The 24,467-nt window shown below is 51.3% G+C and overlaps 1 pseudogene; it reads right to left on the minus strand.

Moving 5' to 3' along the window:
* Positions 1-11,054: 11,054 nt before the first annotated feature.
* LOC129136504 (uncharacterized) lies at positions 11,055-23,971 on the minus strand (annotated as a pseudogene).
* Between the last annotated feature and the right edge of the window lie 496 nt (positions 23,972-24,467).

Raw genomic sequence — 24,467 nt, forward strand, 5'->3', positions numbered from 1 at the left:
ACAAACAAGCAAACCAAAACCCTCTTGGTCCCATTTCCAAAAAAAATGATTTTTTTGAGATCTTACCATCTCCTGGCTTGTTGCAGAGTACAGAAAATCAAGACAAAGTACAGCACACAAGGAATAAGGAGGGAGGGAAGCATGGGGGAGGCTGACACCGTGGACTCTCCCAGCTCAGTCGACCCATGCGCCTTGCTTCATGGAAGAAAGGGATGGAAGATGAAGCATGCCTTCTGCACACAGTGACCTTCCTCACTAGTAAATGCGCCTCCAGAAGTGTCCAAGAACTCAGCGCCAGAGCCAGGCTGGCTGCATGAGAATCACCTGCGAGCCTTTGCAAACACAGGCCCCTACTGGGTCCAAATGTATTCGTCTCTTGGAGAGGAGGAGAGAGGCAGAACAAGGAAAAGGATGGGAAGAAACCAGCCTTGTGCACAGGAGGATGCTGGGATTCCTCCTGCACGTTTAGCGCAATGCAGCCTAATTTACAAAGTCACAGAAGCTCAGAGAGGTAAACCTGCCCAGGTTCTCACAGCTTGTAACTGGCAAAACCCGCCCAAATCTCTGTCTCTAGAGATATTTCCACTTGCTTCAACTCCGGAGTTGTCTTAGTTGTAAAGATGACAGATTCCACTCGTCACTCACTTTTGTTTGCAGATATTGTCTAAGGTCCCTGTGACTATTTAGGTGAGGGCTGTTTTTTTGAGTTTTTTGTTTCTTTTTTTTTTTTACAAAGCAATCTTGTGGAAAGAAACCAAAGTGCCCCCCCCCCCCCCATTTAAGACCCTGTAAACAGGGAGACGAGAGTCTGGAGTCCTGGTCTGGTTTCCACACCTTCCTTAGATTTCCCTGTGTGTAAAATCCAACAACAATCTTTGACAAATTGCCTCCCCTAGGGGAGAGATGGAGGAAATGTTAACTTTGCTTTTTTTTTTTTTTTTTTTTCTGTTTTCAGACAGAGCCTCGCTCTGTCGCCCAGGCTGGAGTGCAGTGGTGCCATCTCGGCTCACTGCAACCTCTGCCTCCTGAGCTCAAATGATTCTTGTGCCTCAGCCTCCCGAGTAGCTGGGACTACAGGCAGACGCCACCACACCTGGCTAATTTTTGTATTTTTAGTAGAGATGGGGTTTCACCTATTGGCCAGACTGGTATCGAACTCCTGGCCTCAAGTGATCCACCCCCCTCAGCCTCTCAAAGTGCTAGGATTACAGGCATAAGCCACCATGCCCAGCCACTTTGCTATTTTTTTTTAATAGACAGCTTCGAGGTCCAGTATGATTTCACAGATTAGGAAACATCACAGGCAAAGAAGAACACTTTGCATTCAAATAGCAGAATGTTTTCATTTTCAAAGAGCTCTCACCTGCTATCTAATCTTGTCTTCCTAGCAGTCCTGGGAGAGAAGCAGATGTGGTTTCCAATCCCACTTTCCAGAAGAGGAGACTGAGGCAGAGGCTTTGCAGATACACAGAGGACATGTGAGGACAGGTGAAGGTCATGATCATTGTCAGCCCCCTCCCCCAACTGGACATTCCCAGATCTGGTGGACTTCCAGCCAGAGGAGACAGAAGGACTGGATAACTCAACTCTGCCATGGGTGCCAGGACCCAATTTTTCCCTGGCTAACTCGGTCACCTCCTGTCTGGGATCTCCAACTACTACCCATCCCAGAAGTCTCAGCTAAAACAGCAATTCAACGGGGAACTTTTTTCTGAGGCTCCAGGATTGGGCCAGGCCCTCTCCATGGCTCTCTGCCCTTCCCCTACTGCAGAACTTAGCACCTGTATGTCACTATTGGTTCAAACATGTGTCTTTCGTATGCTCTCCACGTTATCTGCAACATCTGCCAAGAATAATAATGAATGGTAAAACCTAATCTCTATTGAGTGTCGATGATGCACTTTTAATGTGACATCTTATTTAATCCTCACTATATCTGCAAGAGTAGAAGCTATTAATAGCCAATTTTCAGATAAGAAAATCAAAGCACAGTTTCTATAACTTACCCAAGCAGCTAGCTAGGAGGCAGCTCAATTTGAGCTCAGGGAATCAGATTCCAGAAACCATGTTCTGAATTACTAGAGCAGATACCTCCCCAGAATCTAGTAGGTGGTTAATGAGTCTTTGTGGAATAAATGAACAGAAGGACAAGCAGTGGATGGATACATAGGTGGGTGGGTGGATAGATGGGTGGATGGAAAGATGAGTGGGTGGGCAGGTGGATGAATGAATGGGTGGTTGAGTCGGTGAAGGGATGGCTGAGTGGGTGGAGAAATGGATGAGTGGTTGAGGGGGTGGAGGGACAGATAAATGGGTGGACGGGTGGGTGGATAGATGGGTAGATGAGTGAATGGGTGCATGGGTGAGTGGATGGATAGATGGGTTGGTGGGTGGATAGGTGGATGATAGCTGGGTGCATAAGAGAGTGGGTTGGATGGATAGATGGGTGGGGGGGCGGGTGGATATATGGGTAGGTGGGTGGATGGATGTATGCATGTCTGGATGGATGGATGGACGGAATGGTGGATGGATGGACAGACAGATGAACAGATGGACTTGAGCCTTTATTCAAGGTCCTCCAAAGAATTGAGTGATTTCCTAGGGTGTGTCATCACCTGCAGGTGGGTGGGCAAGGGGGCTTGCCTCTGTGATACTCATGATTATGGGTAGTGCTCAGCCTTAGTCGCCACTCTCAGAACACTTTATTGACTAGGAAAGTCAAAACTGGCATTGACAACTAATGCAAATTATAGCTATAACTAACAGAAGATGTTGAGTGATGAGAGCTGGGCAACCAATAATCAATAACTTGGCTGTGTCATGTTGCTGCCATGCTGGACAGGTAGAGCCACGGGTTCCTTAATCCCTCCATCACATTGAGGATGCTTATCAAGATTTCCCCAACCATGGGGACAGGGATGTTATCAAATACTTGCAGTTCACCCCAAAAGGCTCACCCTCTTCATTCCACCTGCACATGACCTTCAGCTCAAAGACATTTCCAGTCCTCCAGGTCAGCCCTTCTTCCAGCCTTTGAATTAACCCTGATGACTGCCTGCCCATTAGGTATCTTCACCTTTCATCACACAGCCTTTTCCAAGGCTTTCCTTCAGTCCAGCCCTCACTAAACGCTGGAACTGTTGTTGACAAAATCCAGAACAAGATGGCTGGGGGATACAGGTGGGAAGCAGGCTGTCGTAGTGGGGAAAAATTCTAAGCAATCTCGAACACAGAAAAGAAACTGAACAGGTAAGAGAGAGGCAGTAAAGAGAAGAAGTGTGAATTTTGCATAACTGAAGCTGAAGAAGATCGGGGGGCATGGCAGACCACAAGATAAATATGATATAGACTCCTTTTTAAAAAAGTATAAACACCCACCCTTTCCTACTGACAACTGTGCTTCAAATATTGTTAAGGTCTTTACTAAAGGCGAGTCAGAAAAACGGGGTATTTTATGCAATACAGTAAGAAGGCCCATAGGCAAGCATGTTCCTGACACCACCTTCTAGGATAACCCCTGGGATTCTGGTTATGCCAGTCCTAAAGTTGTCTCTCACTCCTGCTGTTGGAGAACTACCATGAGAAAAGAACCATAGTGAAGTGGTTAAGAGTGTGCACCCAGCGACCAGCCAGATGGCTTCAAACCATCACCATCTAATACTGAGCAAGTTACATAATGTTCCTGAGCCTCAACTTTCTCACCTGTAAAATGAGTATGCCGTCATTCATTAATCAAATTCTAGGTAAGCATATACTAAACACCAGAGACACAAATGAGAATCAGGAACAGGCACGGCCCTGGCCCTCACGGTGACCACAGTCTTGAAGGGGAAGGATGACACGCACAGAAATAGGAAGCCGTAGCTGAGCTCATGACACCTGGTGTCATGAAAGCAGATAACAGGGGGTTGCTGTGACTGAGTCAGTGTGGTCAGGCGTCCCTGAGGATGTAGTGACTCCACTGTCAGATGAGACCGTGACCAGGTGAACAGGTAGGGAGAGGGAAAATCTTTCCAGGCAGAAAGAGCAGGATGTGCAAAGGCCCTGTGGCAGGAAAAGAGCAAAGGAAGTGCAAGAGCCTGAAAGAGGCCAGAGAGAAGTGAACATGTGGATAATCCCATCACCCACCTCATACAGGACTTGCAAGAAATTGAGACAATGTCTGTAACAGATTCTGCAATGACTAAATAGAAACTATCTCCTAAAAGCACAGGACGAAGCTCCTTGGTGGTATTTCCCATGTGAGGCTGCCATGGACTCAGAGGCCAAGTTCAACCTGCCTGTAGACAACCTCCAAGCCAGCTGGACACACTTACAGCCTCAGGATCAGGATAACCAGGACAGAGTCCTGGATGCTTGAAGTCATGATAAGTATCCAGAATGACACAGAATTCCAGCCAGTCATGGTGGTTCACACCTGTAATCCCAGCACTTTGGGAGGCCGAGGCAGATCACCTGAGGTCAGGAGTTCGAGACCAGCCTGGCCAACACGGTGAAACTCCCTCTCTACTTAAAATACAAAAAAATTAGCCGGGTATGGTTGTGGGTGCCTGTAGTCCCAGCTACTCAGGAGGCTGAGGCAGGAGAATCGCTTGAACCCGGGAGGCAGAGACTGCAGTGAACCGAGATTGCACCATTGCACTCCAGCCTGGGCAGCAAAAGTGAATCTCCGTCTCAAAAAAGGAAGAAAAAAAAAAAGAATGACACAGAATTTGCTAAAGGGGGAGAAACGGCTTTCTTCCAAACCTGGGCCTGGTTTCTACAGAAAGTCTTTCAGATGAAAATTAAGCAGCTCTTTGCAAGCAGCTCTTTGCAAGCACCTCAGAGGAGAACCCCTCACCCTGATGAATCAGGCACACAGGCGGATGCAAGACAATTGGCTGCGTGCATGTGAACAAGCCTGTGGTGGAAATGCAGTGCTTTATTAGTTTGGGGTGGTTTAATCACCAGGAGGGAGAAGCTTCTAAAGCAGCATTCAGAGGTGGCTGTTGCCTGGGTTTTCTGGAAGGGGGAGGCGGTGAGGATGAGGGCTTCCATTTCATCTGCAGGCCCCTTGCAGAAGGAGCTGGGGAAAGCTTTGCAGCCATCTGCACACTGTTTGCCATCTTGTCTGGCTGGGCAGCCGAGCTCCAGATGGGGCGGATGGGATAGCTCTTGCCACAGTATTTGGAGAGAGATGGCAGGGAAGTCAGCCCCCATGAAGAAGACAGGAGCACACAGGTGCTGGACAGTGCTGCCCAGGCCCCTGGGCTGAAGTGTCCAATCCCACAGCCTCTACGTGCCACTAAAGCAGCCCGAGAGGATCATCTCTGTCCATCTCCATCCTGGCACCTACAGACACTTGGAGAGAGTCCTTCACATGGGAACTCACAAATGCACACTGATAACCCCCACATGGAACTCTCATACGTAGCAAGTGAAAAGACAGGATGCCAGTTTAACTTGAATTTCAGGTAAACAACAAATCATTTTTTAGGGTAAGCAGGTCCCAAATATTGCATGGGATATATTTGCACCAAAAAAAAAAAAAAAAAGTTAATGAGAAATTCAGGTTTAGTTGGACTTCCTGTATTTTAACTGGCAAGCCTAACCCCGCGTAAACACAACCTCCAGCTTGAAACTCACAGAGAAGCCACGGCCGTGCTCACACACGTGCACAAACCCATAAGCCTTACAGAGTCAAGGGCTGTGATGAGGGTCCCCACCCTTGCACACTTCCCTGTCCTCTGTCTGGGCTCAGAGTAAACAGAGGGTCACCTGGCATCCACGTCTAAGCTGGGCTTGGAGGTGTCCTAAAGAAGCAGGATGCTGACCTGCACTTCCCCACCTCAGCCAGGGCTGCAGCCAGGCCTAGCTTCCAGTCTCGGGCCTAGAACACACAGCACAGCCCCAGACCTTGGCAAGAAGGCTTCATCTCAAGGGCCACTGGTCCAGGACCTATTAGAAGCCCCACTTCTTTCCTCTGTTTCTGCTGCCATTGCCCCAGTCTCTGACCCTGACACTCAATCACTCTATAAACACAGCAGGTACTAGGGGTGGCTCTGGGCTCGGCACTAAAGACAATGCCCCTGGTAAAGCCACAGTCTAGCAATGACAGTCAACCACGTATCAGCAACAGCCCTGCCCCACACGTGCTGACTGCGCACAAGGCCGGCGCTGTGAACGTGCTCTCAACAGTGATCTCACTGAACCCTCATGGCAGCTCTAGGATGCAGACAGTAGCATCACATTATCCCCATTTTACTTTTGAGGAAACTGAGGCCTGAAGAAGGCAAATGCAGGCCTCGAGATTTGCAGTAACATTGCCAGGAGTGTTTGAGAAAGCAAACTTCTCCAGAGTGAGGCAGTCTGCCAGAGCTCAGAAGCCAGAGTCCCTGTTAGCAGGGGCTGGGGGGACTGTGGGGTGAGGGCAGACAAGCAGGTAGGGGCTGGACCCCCCAGGACACCAGGGTGCAGACTGGTGTGAGTAAAAGAAAGAGAAGCGGCCGTGCCATCATCTGCAGGAGATGATGTCTACAGAGGACAGTACCATGTGAGCCCTTGGGGAGCCGGATGACTGGATGGAATTTTACACAGGATCAAATTAAGCACAGATCCCCCTCTGGCCTAGACAGCCCACCTCCAGGAACATCCCACAGAAATGCAGACACAGAGCACCAAGTGATGTGTGTGAGGAAATTCATCAGAACACCGTCTGTGATTGGGAAAAGGCGGAAACCATCCAAAGACGTATCGGTGCAGGGCTGGTTAAATGAAGCATGGTGCATCCACACGTCAGAATAACTGCTGGGAGAAGAAGGTGGTACCCAGGTTCCAACGTGAGACAATGTCAAAGACATGCTGCCTGAAAACCAGGCTTTCCAAAGAATAAATACAGCATTATTCCATTTTTACTTTTTAAAAAAGGTTACAATAAACACTTATGTGCAAATACATGTGCTTGCGTGCACAGAGGAAAAAGGTGTGGACAGGAACAGAAAACCAAACTCTGCGGGTTCTCACTCATAAGTGGGAGTTGAACAATGAGAACACATGGACACAGGGAGGGGAACATCACACACCGGGGCCCGTCGGGGGTGGGGGACAAGGGGTGGGAGAACGTTAGGACAAATACCTAATGCATGCAGGGCTTAAAACATAGATGACGGGTTGATAGGTGCAGCAAACCACCATGGCACATGTTTATCTATGTAACAAACCTGCACATTCTGCACATGTATCTCAGAACGTAGAATAAAAAATAAAAAGAAATCAAAGAAAAAGGTGTGGAGAGGTATACCCCAACCCTTCCCAGTGTTACCTCTGAGAAGCAAGATCAAGAAAAGCAAGTCGAGAGGATGTTTTGTTTTTTGCTTTCTATATAATTTTTTTTTTTTTTTGGAAACATAGTCTTGCTCTATTGCCCAGTCTGGAGTCCAGGGACACAATCTCGGCTCACTGCAACCTCCCGCTCACTGCAACCTCCTCCTCACTGCAACCTTCTCCTTACTGCAACCTGCTCCTCACTGCAACTTGCTCCTTCTGGGATACAGTGATTCTCTTCCCTCAGCCTCCCAAATAACTAAGATTACAGGTGCGCACCACCAAGCCCGGCTAACTTTTGTATTTTTTGTAGAGACAGGGTTTCACTATTTTGGCCAAGATGGTCTTGAACTCCTGGCCCACCCGCCTTGGCCTCTAAAAGTGCTGGGATTACAGGTGTGAGCCACCACGCCTGGCCTGCATTGCTTGAATTCTCAGACCACATGGACCCTCTCATCTGGTCCTATTGCAAGAGTCCAAGGCAGGAAAGGCAGAAGGCAGGGGGTTACCCCCCCCATCAGGACAACACAGAACAGAGTCAAAAAAGAAAAACATGAATGGATCAGTGAAGAGGGCCGTGCACATGCCCTCTCAGGCACCTACACCTTGTAACTTAAGCCGACAAGCTTTCAAGCCACAGAGTCTTCCTTCCTAGAGACTAGCAAGGACACAAGCCCTGGCCAGTCCCCTCCAGGAGGATGGCCTGAGGGATAAGGTGGGGGGCACAGTCAGGGGTGGCAGGAGGAAAGGGGGACATGAAGCCAAGGAACCCAGGGCACCCCATGCTTCCTGAAGGCCACTAGAACAGGGTGCCCCACAGAGCCCCTGTGTACCTGTTTCCACAACAGCCTGAACACAAGGAAAAGGAAAACAAGGAAAATACACAAAGCCCAGCCTCACCTGGAGCAGGTTAAATAAAGGTGTGTGACTTCATGTCCTTTGGAATTGGAAATCCAAGCTTCCTCTTCTGTGCCTTTAAGGTCCTGGCTGCTGCCTCACAGCTCCCTTCTCTTCCCTCCTCCTCTTGTCCTGACTTTTTTTTTTTTTTTGAGATGGAATCTTGCTCTGTTGCCCAGGCTGGAGTACAGTGGCACAATCTCAGCTCACTGCAACCTCCACCTTCGGGGTTCAAGCAATTCTCGTGGCTCAGCTTCCCAAGTAGCTGGTATTATAGGTGTCACCATGTCCGGCTAATTATTGTATTTTTAGTAGAGACAGGTTTTCACCATGTTGGCCAGGCTAGTCTCAAAGTCCTGGCCTCAGGCGATCCGCCCACCTCGGCTTCTCAAAGTGCTGGGATTACAGGTGCGAGCCACCATGCCTGGCCCTCTTGTCCTAACTCTGCCATCTCTTTGCAGTCTCCCCTGAGCAGCTTTTCCTGGGCCCGCCCTGCCCCCCTCCAGAGCTGCACTCTCAAACCACCCCCCAATGCCCCCTGGCCCTGGCTCCTGCCCCGGGGCTCTGATCCTCAGCTGGTGAGGTCTAGAGGGTCAGAGGGAGCCAGACTCCCTAGAGAAGCTAAGGCAGGAGCCCTGTGCTGGGCTGTGGGTGACCTGCCCCCTTCCAGCTGGGGCCAAATAGAAGGGGGAAAGGCTGCCCCCAGAATACAGGGCTCTCAGAGGCCCTGGGGATCTGTGCTGGCAGTCAGGACTGTCACCTCAGTGCAGTTGCCTGCAAGGAGGGCTGTGCAGGAAGCTGCATGTTGCTCAGAGAACAAAAAAAGGAAATTAAATGCACCATCTTGTTATTAGCAAGAGCTTTTGAGACAGACACTGAAATATGCATGCCCAGACAGTATAAAACTTGGGGGAAATGCTAATTTCAGTAACACCACTTCTTGTGCTTGCAGAAACCATTCTTTTATCTCCCTTCCTAGGAATTTGGGGGCTCCATCCCTCAGAGTGGCAGTGCCAAGACAGCCGGCCTCACTGGGTTTTGTAAGCTGTGCAAGGGGAGATCCCAAGCCCTTGCCTGGAGACCCATCTTAGGAAAATGTTAGCACAGGGCAACAAGTTGCCATTTCCTCCCTCCTTTCTCTTCCCCATACAAAAATCAGAAAGCACACTAGCCCAGTGCCCAGCCACAGTGGTGAGGAAACCCCACTCAAAATCCTGGGTTGTGCCCCTGATGCCAAAGACCTGCAAAATTGAGACTCACCTGCTGCAACCCTAGCCCAGACTTGCGTACATTTCAGCGGTGGCTGGACTCATGGCCGCCTGGGACGTCAGGGTGGTACAAAGTCCTCTTAATCTAAGACTGTCGGGGTACAAAGATAAGCATTATTTTCCCTTTTCTTGAGAGCCAGATGGTAAATAGTTCAGCTTTGCAGGCCACAGGTCTCTGTCCCAACTATTCAACTCTCCATTGTAGCAGGAAAGCAGCCACAGACAATATGCACTGAAATGGGTGTGACTGTGTTCCAATAAAACTTTATTTGTGTGAACAGGCAGGGGGCTGGTTGTGGCATGTGGGCTACAGCCTGCCTCCTCTGCTACAGCGTGATCTCCAAGGACCCATCCATCTTGGAGACCAGCAGCTGGCACACAGGAGCTGCTCAGATACTTGAAGGAGGAATGGAGAAGGGAAGCAGCCCCCAGTGTGCAGACGTGAGGGTCTCCCAGCAGCACCATCCTTTGCCATCTCATGCCAAGGGACAAAGCCAGAGCAGGGCTCTCCACCAGGGCTTGGCTCTCCTCCAAGGAAATGTGATAACAAGACAGAAAGCACTGTGGAAGGATAGGGGCTTTGGAGTCCCACAAACCACAGTTTGCAAGACCAGGAGCATCCTGCACTTCCTTGCACACATCCTGGGTGGGTGCTGGAGCATCTAGACTTAGAGTGAATCTTCTCCCCCTCCTCCCCCAACTGGCCTCCATTACACTTCCAGCAACAATGTAGTGTACGTACACAATGGAATACTATTCAGCCTTCAAAAAGAAGGAAATCCTGCCATTTGAGAAAACATGGATGAGCCTGGAGGATATTATGTTAAGTGAAATAAGCCAGGCACAAAACGACAAATACCACATGATTTCACTTATATGTGAAATCTAAAAAAGTTGAACTCGGCCAGGCATGGTGGCTCATGCCTGTAATCCCAGCACTTTGGGAGGCTGAGGCCGGCAGATTGCTTGAGCCCAGGAATTCGAGACCAGCCTGCATAACATAGCAAGACCCCATCTCTACAAAAAAAATACGAAAATTAGTGGAGCGTGGTGGTGCATGCCTGTACTCCCAGATACTCAGGAGGCCGAGGTGGGAGGATTGATTGAGCTTGGGAAGTCAAGGCTGCAGTGAGCCAAGATCACACCCCTGCACTACAGCCTGGGCAATAGAATGAGATTGTCTCAAAAAAAAAAAATGAAAAAGAAAAAAGTTGAATTCACAGAAGCAGAGTAGAATGATGGTTGCCAGGGTGGGGGAGTGGGCAGATGCCAAAGGACAGAGAATGTCATTTTTAGAGAGGAAGAATAAGTTCAGGATATCCATGGGACAACATGGTACCTATAGTTAATAACAACATATCATACACCTGGAAATCACTAAGAGAGTAGATTTTTTAAGTGTTCTCACCATAAAAAAATAAGTCTGGGAGGTGATATGTTATTTAGCTTGATCTAGCCATTTTGTAATGTGTACATACTTCAATCTCATCATGTTGTACCCTCTTGTACATAATTTTTGTCAATTCAATAAATTCAACAGCTCCAAAACACGACATTCTTTTTACAAAATAATTATTAAAATTAAAATTCAGACTTCTATTTTATTTATTTATTTATTTTTGAAACAGGGTCTCGCTCTGTCACCCAGGCTGGCTGAAGTGCATTGGTGCGATCTCGGCTGACTGCAACCTCTGTCTCCCAGGTTCAAATGATTCTCCTGCCTCAGCCTCCCAAGCAGCTGGGATTACAGGTGTGTGCCATCACACCTGGCTAATTTCTGTATTTTTAGTAGAGACAGTTCTGCCATGTTGGCCAGGCTGGTCTCGAACCCCTGACCTTAGGTGATCCGCCAGCCTCGACCTGCCAAAGTGCTGGGATTACAGGTGTGAGCCACTGCGCCTGGACAGAATATAAAAGATTGTTTAATTCAACTAAAACATTAAAACATAGATTATTTCTATAAGTGGTAATTGTTCTAACATGTTTTGGTCAAAATAGTCTCCTTACTCATCCACAATTAAATGGTTAATTGACATTTGATTGGATTTTGATAAAGTTTTCAAATCATGATTGACTTTTCCAATGTACAGTAAAATGTGTTTGAAAATATTTCATAAAAATTAATATTGAAAAATGGTCAGGCATGGTGGCTCATGCCTGTAATCCCAGCACTTTGGGAGGCCAAGGTGGGCCGATCACTTGAGATCAGGAGTTTGAAAGCAGCCTGGCCAAACCTCATCTCCACTAAAAATACAAAAGTTAGTCGGGCATGGTGGCGCGCACCTGCATTCCCAGCTACTTGGGAGGCTGAGGGAGGAGAATCCTTTGAACCTGGGAGGTGGGTTCCCCAGGCTTAGAGCAAAACCCCCATCTTGTCCATCTCCACTCTCATCCCAGGCAATCATGGTCATTTCCACAGCCTCAACCACTGTCTACCTGGGATGCGTCCCAAGCCCAAGTCTCCAGCCCAAACCTGCCTTTCTAGCCCCAGACCCATCTGTCCTGGCACAGGTTGCCCCCTGGGTCCCAAGCAACCTCAGCCAATGAGTCCAAAGTCAACTTCCTGTCCTTGCCTGACACTGTCAGCCCTGAGATCAGACTTGACCATTCACCTCCAGTACCTGATAGGTCCGTCAGTCCTTTGGAACATATCCCACGAACATTCCCCAAACCAGGCACCGGACTCCACACATCAACACCGTCATGTGAGTCACCAGCATCCCTGGCAGGGACCCCTGTCCCAGCCTTCAACTCATCTCCTTCCTGTCCCTTGAGTTCTGTGTCACATTCCAGAGGCCACAAGAAGAAAATTGATAACCTTAATGAAATTAAAAGAATTGAGAAGACATTTCCCTATGGTCCAAAGTCTTTCCAACTAAGAAACACATATCAAGATCCGGCCTGCCAACCCTGCGGTTAAATGTTCCTGAAATAATTAAAGCCCAGGGCAACACAGCCCGCACTCCACAAGTACACCCAGCACAGTAAGACTTGCTTTTCTGGAGGGGCTTGAAATGTCCAGTGTGTACCCTGCCCCTCTCTGTCGTAGCTAACAGGAATGTGCTTCATGTCTTCTTCCTGCTCAAAGGACCGTCCACCAACCTGCGCAGGCAGCACTTTCGGCCCGGGGAGGGATGCGAGAACTTCCCACCATTTCCCACTTACGCACTGCATTCCTCAGGAGCCTGCCTCACAAATTACAAGAGCGCCACGGCAGACACACGACGTTCCAGTGGGTGGCCATGTCTTCATGTCAGCTTGAAAGATCGTCACCAGGGAAATATCTATATCTCGGCAGAGAGAGCTTCAGCCTGTGTAGTCCAGCTGTGCTCAAATGGAAATCCAGAAACCCAGATGTTGGTCCAAACACCCTGTCTCGGACAGCCAGCTCTGCAGGTCCCCAGCGTGGGAGAGAACTGGGTGGGCCAACTACCTTGCCTGCCCACATCCCTGCTTCCTGGAATCCTGGACGCTGAGAACCAGGGGGATGTGGTGGGGAACAGGCAAGTCTTGTGCAGAAAGCCAACATGCCACCCAAATCCACTCTGCAGTCTAGGTGGGTGATATTCTGGTCTGCACCACACCAGTGCATGAGGGGATGGAGGATGGAGTCTAGACAAGCCAAATGTAAAAAGATATTGCCCAAGTATTTTGTGCTTTCCCTGTGTTACAATGCTATGCCCAGCCCAGCGTGGTGGCTCACACCTGTGATCTCAGCACCTTGGGAGGCCGAGGCAGGCGGATCACCTTAGGTCAGGAGTTTGAGACCAGCCTGGCCAACATGGTGAAACCCCATCGCTACTAAAAATACAAAAATTAGCCAGGTGTGTTGGTGGGCACCTGTAATCCCACCTACTCAGGGGGCTGAGGCATGAGAATCACTTGAGCCCAGGAGGTGGAGGTTGCAGTGAGCAGAGATCATGCCACTGCACTCTAGCCTGGGCAACAGAGTAAGACTCCATCTTCAAAAGACATAAAAATAAATAAATGTTATGCCCAGCATTTTCCATGTACTCTCTTATTATCTCAGTAAATCCCATATAACCTTCCTATAAAAGTGTATCTCATTTATCTCCATTTTATAGATGAGAAAACTGAGGCCCGTGGAGTAGTATTAATTTTCCAAGACCGCATTGCTCATAAAGGGTACAGCAGGGACCCAAGCTCGACACTCTCACCCTCAAACATTTCCACAAGTGTAGACCAATGGCTCTCAACTGGGGTGGTTTTGCTCACGTACCACTCCCTTGCTCCATGGCATTTGAAACCGTCTGGAGACATCTGGGGTAGCCATAGCTGGGAGGGTAGAATGGCACCTAGAGGATGGAGACCAGAGACGCTGCTAACCATCCTACAATACACAGGACAGCCCCCCCACCACCACCACGAATGGTCTCACCCCAAGTGTTGTGACTGTGGCAAAGCTGAGAAACCCAGGTTTCTCCTCAGCAAGAAGGAAAATACCTGCAACGTGGATGCACCTCTACAGGAGCCCCAGGCTGACGATAACCTTCCTGATCTGGTTTCAACCCTGAATGCTTTTACCTGGTGCGTCCATCAGGGATTTCAGGGACTCCAGTGAGTTATTACCCTCGAATGCTCGGTTCTGCCTGACAACCCAGAAATCCCTGCCGAGGTGCCTGGTCTTCGGGAAGGCTCAGCAAGTGGTTGAGGTTGATAACCAAATACCTAGGAGAGACTTCTCTCCCTCCAGGAAGAGCTGTTGGTCAGACACACCCTAGGATCATTCACAAGCGGTCAATAAAGGCTTGGGGAGGACAAGGTTTTCTAGGCCTTCTCAATGGGATGGGTGTTTATGGATACACAAGAAGCCTGTGAAACTTCTGATATTGGCAGCAAATCAATGCCCCCCACCTTCCACCCCTCCACATCCCCACCATAAACACATGCCCTGCAGCAGTACTTGGCACTCAGGGGCTCCTGGGGTCCCGATTTACCTGCTAAAACATCCTCTAGCCATCATCGAATAAAGCAACCCCTTGCCACCCAACCACAAGATCACAGCCTGGGAGCCACTGCAAGGGACATCCAGTCATGTTAAAACCTCAACCATCCAGAGCACCAAGCCTGGTGATGAGAAAGAACATTTTATCCTTAAAATCATCTGAATGCCCATGCTGCTTCTTGCAGAGAAAAGTCCAAAATAATCTGCTATTAAAGAACGAGGATGGTTTTGACATTTTTACCAAGCTAATGGTCTACACAGACAAAATCTCATAAAAGGGCCCTCTGTTCTTCTTGATCCACTCAGACATGGCCTGTGAGTGAAGAAACGGGCTCTACTCCTCAAAGAAATTGCTGCTGATCCTCGTACCAGCCTGACACTGCTTCATGGGTTCTTCAAAGAGAGTATTCCCATAGAAACTAAAAAGGAAGAGGAATGTGTCTGGCGGGCATTGTGGGCAGCAGTGGGCTTTGGGCCAAATTTTAAGTTTGAAAATCAAGATTCCCTCTTTTCGAGGGGCCGCCGGACTGAGCAGATACAGACACCATGAAAAGAGGGTGCCATGTGCAGATTCAGGAAACAAGGATGGTTTCTGTTCAGTTCCTCCATCATCCTTCAGGTCATGCCATTCCCATTTCCCTCTGTGGACCAAATAATTCAGTGGGGTTTCTGCCTTTTATATATTTCATCATCAACATATCATCCTTTTAGCCTCCAGAAGGCATTTTAACATGAAGATTCTGGTTTAAGACTCTTGTGGGTCTGTCTGTCTCTCTCTTTTCCTTGAAACAGAGTCTCACTTTGTCACCCAGGCTGGAGTGCAGTGGCATGATCACAGCTCACTGCAGCCCGACCTTCCAGGCTCTAGCAATCCTCCCACCTCAGCCTCCCAAGTACTTGGGACTACAGGCACACACCACCATACCTGGCTTTTTTCTTTCTCTTTTTTTTTTTTTTTGGGTAGATATGAGGCTTCACCATGTTGCCCAGCTGGTCTTAAACTCCTGGGCTCAAGCGATCGTCCCCCTTCGGCCTCTCAAACTGTTGGGATTATTGGCTTGAGTCACCATGCCCGGCCAAGAACCTTGTCTCTTGTGATGCACCCCAGAACAAAACATCACTGCAAAAACACACCAAGGCCTGAGTTTTAGTCCTAAGTCCCATTTGTCCACCATACACTATGTGCCAGGCACAACGCTAAGTGCTTCTATGGATGAGCATCCCTTAATCTCAGCAGTAACCACCCCAGGCAATGGGGCCTGTTGACAAATCCATTTGCCACTGAAGACAGTAAGGCTCAGAGAGGGTAAGTGGCTTGTGCCATGTCAGCCAGCTAAGGAGGGGCAGAACCAGGATGCAAACCCCAGCCGCCTGGCTCCAGACTCGCGTTCCCAAGGTCCCACTACACTTGGTCACTCCACTGCATTCTGGTATCCTGGTCTTTGGCAGAGTCCACGTAAAAGAAGGAGGTAGAGGGAGTGAGAGCGACTTCATGCAATAAAGTTTCCCGGCGTTACACTGCCATCGTAATTGTGTCCCCGACCAGGACCTCTCCCTTCTCATCCTTTCCGTGATCGGCCCTGGAAAACCTTCCAAAGAACTGTCCTCCTTCTCCCGGGATCTCAGAGAAAATTCGCCTGGGTTCAGTGTCCAGGTGACCCAAGCTCTAAATGCGGTAACGTGCACGGGGAGATGAGGATGTCACCATGAGCAAGCCTCCCAGACAGCATCCAGGAGCAACCCCAAGACTGGGCAGGGGGGACTCTGATGCAGCCCACGGTGAGGAGGGCTGCCCGTGTTGCCTAAATGGGTTCAGAATGAAGGCTGCCCTCTAGCCCATGTGGGGCTCATTAACCACGAATCCAATTATTAAGACAAGCTCAGCTGAGCAAATGGTCAAACATAAAAACATGTGGAAGGAACCAAGAGGTCAAACCCATTATCCATCAAAAACCATCAAGGTGGCGGCCCTCACTGAGGGGTACAGCTCTCCAGTGGGCCCTCATCTGCCCTCCAAACCCATGTGCCTCCTCAGTGGAAGGCCAGCAAAACCACACAGGAAGAGTTGGCGTAGGAAAGCAGAAAGTGAACCCCAGGAGGGCAGGCTGGCCACGGAGCCCCATCCCATACACACAGGCCCGGTGACTCAGGGGCTCACGTGTGCAGGACACCAGGAGCTCACAGGGACAGCGCCCCGGGGGATGCAAGGAACTTTGCCTCTCTGTCCCTCTCTGTAGGGATGGAAAGAGGAGAGCGATTTCTGGGATGGAAGCCATCTGCCTCCTCTCAACTCTCGCTGCCCAACCAGAAAGGGAAGAAAAACAGGAAGATGCGGGACAGGTGAGGAGCTGGGTGAGCGCCGCCAGCCCGCAGCCCAGCAGAGCAGGGCTTGGCCAAGCCTGGCGCCAGGGCTTCCCCCCTACCTCCACCCAGGCCCCTCGCCAGGTGAGAGGCACTCACAGAGTCCCAGACAGATGCCCCAGACAGGATGCTCAGCGCAACCCCCGGCCCTTCCCCTGCTAGGGGCCCCCAGGACGCGGGGCTCCCCCTCCCCTTTTGGCTAGCCGCAGAGTCCAGCGCGTCTCCCGGCCAGGGACGTCGTGGGAGAATCAGGAAGTCGAAGCCACACAGCCGAGAAGGGGCAGCTGGCGTCTCGGAGGCCGTCACGAGCTGTCACTCCGCGCCCGCCGGAGTTGCCGCTCAATTACCAACTTCAACCCAGGGCAGGCCACGGAGCCTCCCGCCGCCCCTACCCTGCGCCCCCGACACTCCCGGACCCCCGCGCCCGCGTCACTTACTCCTCTGCCGTCGCCACCTGTCGGGTGCCGGTCTCCTTCCTGCCCGGCCGCGGCGCGTCCTCCCCGTCCTCGCAGTCCTCGGGCTGTGCGCTTCCCCCTCCAGCAACAGCCGCAGCCTCTTCCCCTCGGGAGGGACGTCGTCCTCCTCCCTCCTGGGCCGGCCATCCCAGCCTCGGGGCTTGCCAGTGGCTTCGGAGCTTCCGGAAAGGCTGGCCATGGCTCCGGGGGCTCTGCCTGCACCTGGGGAAGAGGAAGGACCCGGAGCGAGCGGCCTCTCGGCGGAGCTGGGGCGTCTGAGCGCGGGCTCGGTGGGTCCGCGCGGCGCGGAGCTGGGCATCGGGGCCGGCGCGGGCTCTTCCGCGGGCCGCTCGAGGCTCTCTGGCGCCCTCTGCTGGCCGCTCGCGCGCACCGCGGACACGCAGGGCCCTGGCCTGCGCTGCGCTCAACTGCCCCGGCCCAAGCAGTCGCTGTCCCCTGCCTGTGGCCATGCCCGCTCTGGCCAGGCCCTGCACCTCCTCCCCGCCCCAAATAGGTTGCACCCCGATGGACTCCCTGCCCAAGGAGGAGAGAAGAGAAGGGACGCCCCGAGAGGGTGGACATCAGCCACAGCCAGCTTGTCTTTGCTCTTACCCTGTGTCTTCCATGATTTGGAGGTGGTGGGAAAACCGAGGCTGCTCAAAACTCGTGGAGAATTCCTCCTGCAGGATGACATGAATGCACCTTCGCATTGCCTACCAACAGATCTTTTTATAGCATCACTGTGGACCAGGCGTGGTGATGGGGGAGGGGATATTGTGGTGAACATGACAAGCATTGCCTTCACCCAGTGGGGCTCAGCGCTGGGTGAGAAGGCATTGAGAATAGACATTGTCAATTGGGCAAAAGGAGGCCAAGGAGAAGTGCTGGGTGCATGGGAACTGAAAAAGACAGGAGGCTCAGCAGGTCTTGGAGCTGGGAGAGGGACAGCAGCAGCGGCTGTTCCAAAGGAAGAAACAGCTGAGAGAGGTCTCAAAGAGTTGTTCTCAGCCCAGTGGAGGGTGCTCAGGCAGAGGGAACAGCGTGTACAAAAGCCCAGAGGCTGGGAAAGAAGCAGAAAGAGGACTGTGGGGCTGGAGCGTGGTGGGCAAGGTGAGAGAGGTGTGGTGGGCAGACAGATTGCCTGGGACCCAGCCGTGCAGGGGCAGAGGAGATAGGGGATCCTTGCAGGCCCCCAGCCGGGGCTGAGGCACAGAGACAATGCAGGTGGGCAAAGGGGGGAGACGTGGAGAAATATTTTGGAGGCATGCCCTGATGAATGAGCCCAGGATGCACCCTTAGTGTCAGTGTGGAGCTCCTTCCTTGGCTGTGTGATGAGCTGAACTCGGGGGTATTTTCTGGACATTGAGGTGCTACACCAAGAGTCCAGGACAGGCTAAGTGAGCACCAGCAGCTCCCGGCCTACCTCAAAAGCAGGAGAGACAGGGAAGACTGGGGAGGTCGGGGCAGAAGGGGAAGCCAGGAAGGCAGGAGAGGCCAGGGAAGCAGAGGACGCCAGGGAGGCAGTGGAGGCAAGAGAGGATGGGGAGGCTGTGTCCTTTCCATGATTCTGCCCAGGATCCTAGGCCCCTGTACTCCCTGAGCTTCCCCACCCCAAGTGCTGGAACCATGTTGCACAATGTTCTCCCCACTAAGCTCCTGATTGCAGCCCCTACCCTGCTGTTCTCCCTATTTCAACCCTAAGAGCTCTCACAGTGGGCAGCACATATTAGGCGCTCAGGAAACACTGGTGGGAGAGCACATGGGTCTGCTCAGCACCTTCCTCTTTCCTCCAGCTCTCCCCTGTCATGAAATAATTCTGTTAGCGACACATAGACTTTGAGACCCTCTTCTATTACTTTCCATATGCTAATCCATCTATACCCCACAGCAGCCCTGGGAGTGGGTGCTATTAGGATGCCCATTTTAAAGAGGAAGAGACTGAGGTATAAAGACGGTAAGTGACATAGGCACACTACAGGGGCTGGGGCTAAGTGATCAGAGCACTCAATCCCCAAAGGCAAGGTGGATGCAGTTACCATAAAAGACAGCAGAGTCAAAGCTGCAACCAGAATAGCCTGACTCGCAGAGACCTATGGTGCCAGCTGATCGTGGCATTCCTAGAAGTGAAATAGATAAGAAGCCTGCCACATTTTTACTGGATCTGTGTTTGCAGAAGAGTTCTAGGTCAGGTGAGCAGAAGTCTAATCTGAATCATAAAAACAGAGTCACAGTCCCCAGTCAATTTCCAGACATAAGCCGGTTCACAGACCCGGAGTCCCTTGTCTGAATGGGAAGCCAGGTCCCCTCCAGAAAGGACTCTGCTCCACTGCCACAAATTTATACTGTCAATCTTTCTCCCAGCCTGCCCCCAAGGGAATACACAGCCTTTTCCCAGGATGACTGAACAGGAGAAAAGGAACTAATGAGACCTATGCAGGATCACTGGACAGAGGCTCTGAACTGGCACTAGGCTGAGACTAGGGTCTACCAGTCAGAATAGGCATTTTGGAGGTCAGGTGAATGTTGGTGCAAGTTCATGTCATGGTAGATCCATTGGGTCCCCAAATCCATCCTCTGATTATATACAAAGCGGCAATGCTGAGATTCAAATTCAGGGCATCCAACATAGAGGCTGTACTCTTACTCATGAAACATTCTGACACTAGTAACCAATATAGAAATGCAAACCCCTCCTGGGGCTAGCCAGATTCCTCCAAACAGTCATGTAAATTGGTTCTGTCAAGGATTTCCTCCCCCCTCTGCTGAGAGCCAGTTGCAAGGAGAGACTAGGGAAGGGCATTGGATAACTTTGTTGCTAAAAGCTCTTCTGGATAAAGATATTTGGGAAAAGAAGCAAATAGAGTTCAGACGATATAAGAAAGTAAGTTTATGTTTGGCCAGGCACGGTGGCTCACACCTGTAATCCCAGCACTTGGGAAGGCTGAGGTGGGCAGATCACGAGGTCAAGAGATCGGACTATCCTGGCCAACATGGTGAAGCCCCGTCTCTACTAAAAATTCAAAAATTAGATGGGCATGACGGCGCACGCCTGTAGTCCCAGTTACTCGGGAGCCTGAGGCAGGAGAATCACTTGAGCCCAGGAGGTGGAGGTTGCAGTGAGCGGAGATCATGCCACTGCACTCCAGCCTGGGCAACAGAGTAAGACTCTGTCTTAAAAAAAAATAAAAAATAAGTAAATGCTATGCCTAGTATTTTCCATGTACTGTCTTATTATCTCAGTAAATCCCATATAACCTTCCTATGAAAGTGTATCTCATTTATCTCCATTTTATAGATGAGAAAACTGAGGCCCGTGGAGTAGTATTAATTTTCCAAGACCGCATTGCTCATAAAGGGTACAGCAGGGACCCAAGCTCAACACTCTCACCCTCAAACATTTCCACAAGTGTAGACCAATGGCTCTCAGCTGGGGTGGTTTTGCTCACGTACCACTCCCTTGCCCCACGGCATTTGAAACCATCTGGAGACATCTGGGGTAGCCATAGCTGGGAGGGTAGAATGGCACCTAGAGGATGGAGACCAGAGATGCTCCTAACCATCCTACAATACACAGGACGCCCCCACCACCACCACGAATGCTCTCACCCCAAGTGTTGTGACTGTGCCAAAGCTGAGAAACCAGGTTTCTCCTCAGCAAGAAGGAAAATACCTGCAACGTGGATGCGCCTCTACAGGAGCCCCAGGATGACAACAACCTTCCTGATCTGGTTTCAACCCTGGATGCTTTTACCTGGTGCGTCCATCAGGGATTTCAGGGACTCCAGTGAGTTATCACCCTCGAATGCTCGGTTCTGTCTGACAACCCAGAAATCTCTGCCAAGATGCCTGGTCTTGGGGAAGGCTCAGCAAGTGGTTGAGGTTGATAACCAAGTACCTAGGAGACACTTTTCTCTCCCTCCAGGAGGAGCTGTGGGTCAGACACACCCTGGGATCATTCACAAGTTGTCAATAAAGGCTTGGGGAGGGCCAGGTTTTCTAGGCCTTCTCAATGGGATGGGTGTTTATGGATACACAAGAAGCCTGTGAAACTTTTGATATTGGCAGGAAATCAATGCCCCCACCCTCCACACCCCCACATCCCCACCATAAACACATGCCCTGCAGCAGGACTTGGCACTCGCGGACTCCTGGGGTCCCGATTTATCTGCTAAAACATCCTCTAGCCATCACCGAATAAAGCAACCCCTTGCCACCCAACCACAAGATCACAGCCTGGGAGCCATTCCAAGGGACATCCAGTCACGTTAAAACCTCAGCCATCCAGAGCACCAGGCCTGGTGATGAGAAAGAACATTTTATCCTTAAAATCATCTGAATGCCCATGCTGCTTCTTGCAGAGAAAAGTTCAAAATAATCTGCTATTAAAGAACGAGGATGGTTTTGACATTTTTACCAAGCTAATGGTCTACACAGACAAAATCTCATAAAAGGGCCCTCTGTTCTTCTTGATCCACTCAGACATGACCTGTGAGTGAAGAAACAGGCTCTCCTCCTCAAAGAAATCGCTGCTGATCCTCGTACCAGCCTGACACTGCTTCATGGGTTCTTCAAAGAGAGTATTCCCATAGAAACTAAAAAGGAAGAGGAATGTGTCTGACGGGCATTGTGGGCAGCAGTGGGCTTTGGGCCAAATTTTAAGTTTGAAAATCAAGATTCCCTCTTTTCGAGGGGCTGCTGGACTGAGCAGATACAGACACCGTGAAAAGAGGGTGCCATGTTCAGATTCAGGAAACAAGGATGTTTTCTGTTCAGTTCCTCCATCATCCTTCAGGTCATGCGATTCCCATTTCCCTCTGTGGACCAAACAATTCAGTGGGGTTTCTGTCTTTTAAATATTTCATTATCAACTTATCATCCTTTTAGCCTCCAGAAGGCATTTTAACATGAAGATTCTGTCTTAAGACTCTTGTGGGTCTGTCTGTCTCTCTCTCTCTCTTTTCCTTGAAACAGAGTCTCACTTTGTCACCCAGGCTGGAGTGCAGTGGCATGATCACAGCTCACTGCAGCCCGACCTTCCAGGCTCTAGCAATCCTCCCACCTCAGCCTCCCAAGTACTTGGGACTACAGGCACACACCACCATACCTGGCTTTTTTCTTTCTTTTTTTTTTTTTTTTTGGGGTAGATATGAGGCTTCACCATGTTGCCCAGCTGGTCTTAAACTCCTGGGCTCAAGCGATCGTCCCCCTTCGGCCTCTCAAACTGTTGGGATTATTGGCTTGAGCCACCATGCCCGGCCAAGAACCTTGTCTCTTGTGATGCACCCCAGAACAAAACATCACTGCAAAAACACAGCAAGGCATGAGTTTTAGTCCTAAGTCCCATTTATCCACCATACACTATGTGCCAGGCACAATGCTAAGTGCTTCTATGGACGAGCATCCCTTAATCTCAGCAGTAACAACCCCACGCAATGGGGCCTGTTGACAAATCCATTTGCCACTGAAGACAGTAAGGCTCAGAGAGGGTAAGTGGCTTGTGCCATGTCAGCCAGCTAAGGAGGGGCAGAACCAGGATGCAAACCCCAGCCGCCTGGCTCCAGACTCGCGTTCCCAAGGTCCCACTACACTTGGTCACTCCACTGCATTCTGGTATCCTGGTCTTTGGCAGAGTCCACGTAAAAGAGGGAGGTAGAGGGAGTGAGAGCGACTTCATGCAATAAAGTTTCCCGGCGTTACACTGCCACCATAATTGTGTCCCCGACCAGGACCTCTCCCTTCTCATCCTTTCCGTGATCCGCCCTGGAAAACCTTCCAAAGAACTGTCCTCCTTCTCCCGGGATCTCAGAGAAAATTCACCTGAGTTCAGTGTCCAGGTGACCCAAGCTCTGAATGCCGTAACGTGCACGGGGAGATGAGGATGTCACCATGAGCAAGCCTCCCAGACAGCATCTGGGAGCAACCCCAAGACTGGGCAGGGGGGGCTCTGATGCCGCCCACGGCGAGGAGGGCTGCCCGTGCTGCCTAAATGGGTTCAGAATGAAGGGCGCCCTCCCAACTTCAACCCGGGACAGGCCACGGAGCCTCTCGCCGCCCCTACCCCTCGTCCCCCGCATCCGCGCGCCCCCGGCACCCCCGGAACCCCGCGCTCGCGTCACTTACTCCTCTGCCGTCGCCACCTGTCTGGGTGCCGGTCTCCTCCCTGCCCGGCCGCGGCGCGTCCTCCCCGTCCTCGCAGTCCTGGGGCTGTGCGCTTCCCCCCTCCAGCAAGAGCCGCAGCCTCTTCTCTTCGGGAGGAACGTCGTCCTCCTCCCTCCTGGGCGGGCCATCCCTGCCTCGGGGCTCGCCAGTGGCTTCGGAGCTACGGGAAGGGCTGCCCATGGCTCCGGGGACTCTGCCTGCACTTGGGGAAGAAGAAGGAGCCGGTGCAAGCGGCTTCTCGGCGGAGCTGGGGCGTCTGAGCGCGGGCTCGGTGGGTCCGCGCGGCGCGGAGCTGGGCCTCGGGGCCGGCGCCGGCTCCTCGGCGGGCCGTTCGTGGTCCTCTGGCGCCCTCTGCTGGCCGCTCACGCGCACCGCCGCCACGCCGGGCCCGGGCCTGCGCCGCTCTAACCTGTCCTGGCCCAGGAGCTCGCTGTCCCTTGCCTGTGGCCAGGCCCGCTCTGGCCAGACCCTGCACCTCCTCCCCGCCCCAGCCAGGTTGCACCCCGATGGTCTCCCTGCTCCAGGAGGAGAGAAGAGAAGGGACGCCCCGAGAGGGTGGACATCGGACACAGCCACCTTGTCTTTGCTCTTACCCTGTGTCTTCCATGATTTGGAGGTGGTGGGAAAAACGAGGCTGCTCAAAACTCGTGGAGAATTCCACCTGCAGGATGACATGAATGCACTTTCACGTTGCCTACCAACAGATCTTTTCTGAGCATCACTGTGGACCAGGCGTGGTGATGGGGGAGGGGATATTGTGGCGAACATGACAGGCATTGCCTTCACCCAGTGGGGCTCAGCGCTGGGTGAGAAGGCATTGAGAATGGACATTGTCTATTGGGCCAAAGGAGGCCAAGGAGAAGTGCTGGGGGCATGGGAACTAAAAAAGACAGGAGGCTCAGCAGGTCTTGGAGCTGAGAGAGGGACAGCAGCAGTGGCTCTTCCAAAGGAAGCAACAGCTGAGAGAGGTCTCAGAGACTTGTTCTCAGCCCAGTGGAGGTTGTTCAGGCACAGGGAACAGCGTGTGCAAAAGCCCAGAGGCTGGGAAAGAAGCAGAAA

This window comes from Pan troglodytes, chromosome 10 (genome assembly GCF_028858775.2).
Source record: "Pan troglodytes isolate AG18354 chromosome 10, NHGRI_mPanTro3-v2.0_pri, whole genome shotgun sequence".
NCBI lineage: Eukaryota > Metazoa > Chordata > Mammalia > Primates > Hominidae > Pan > Pan troglodytes.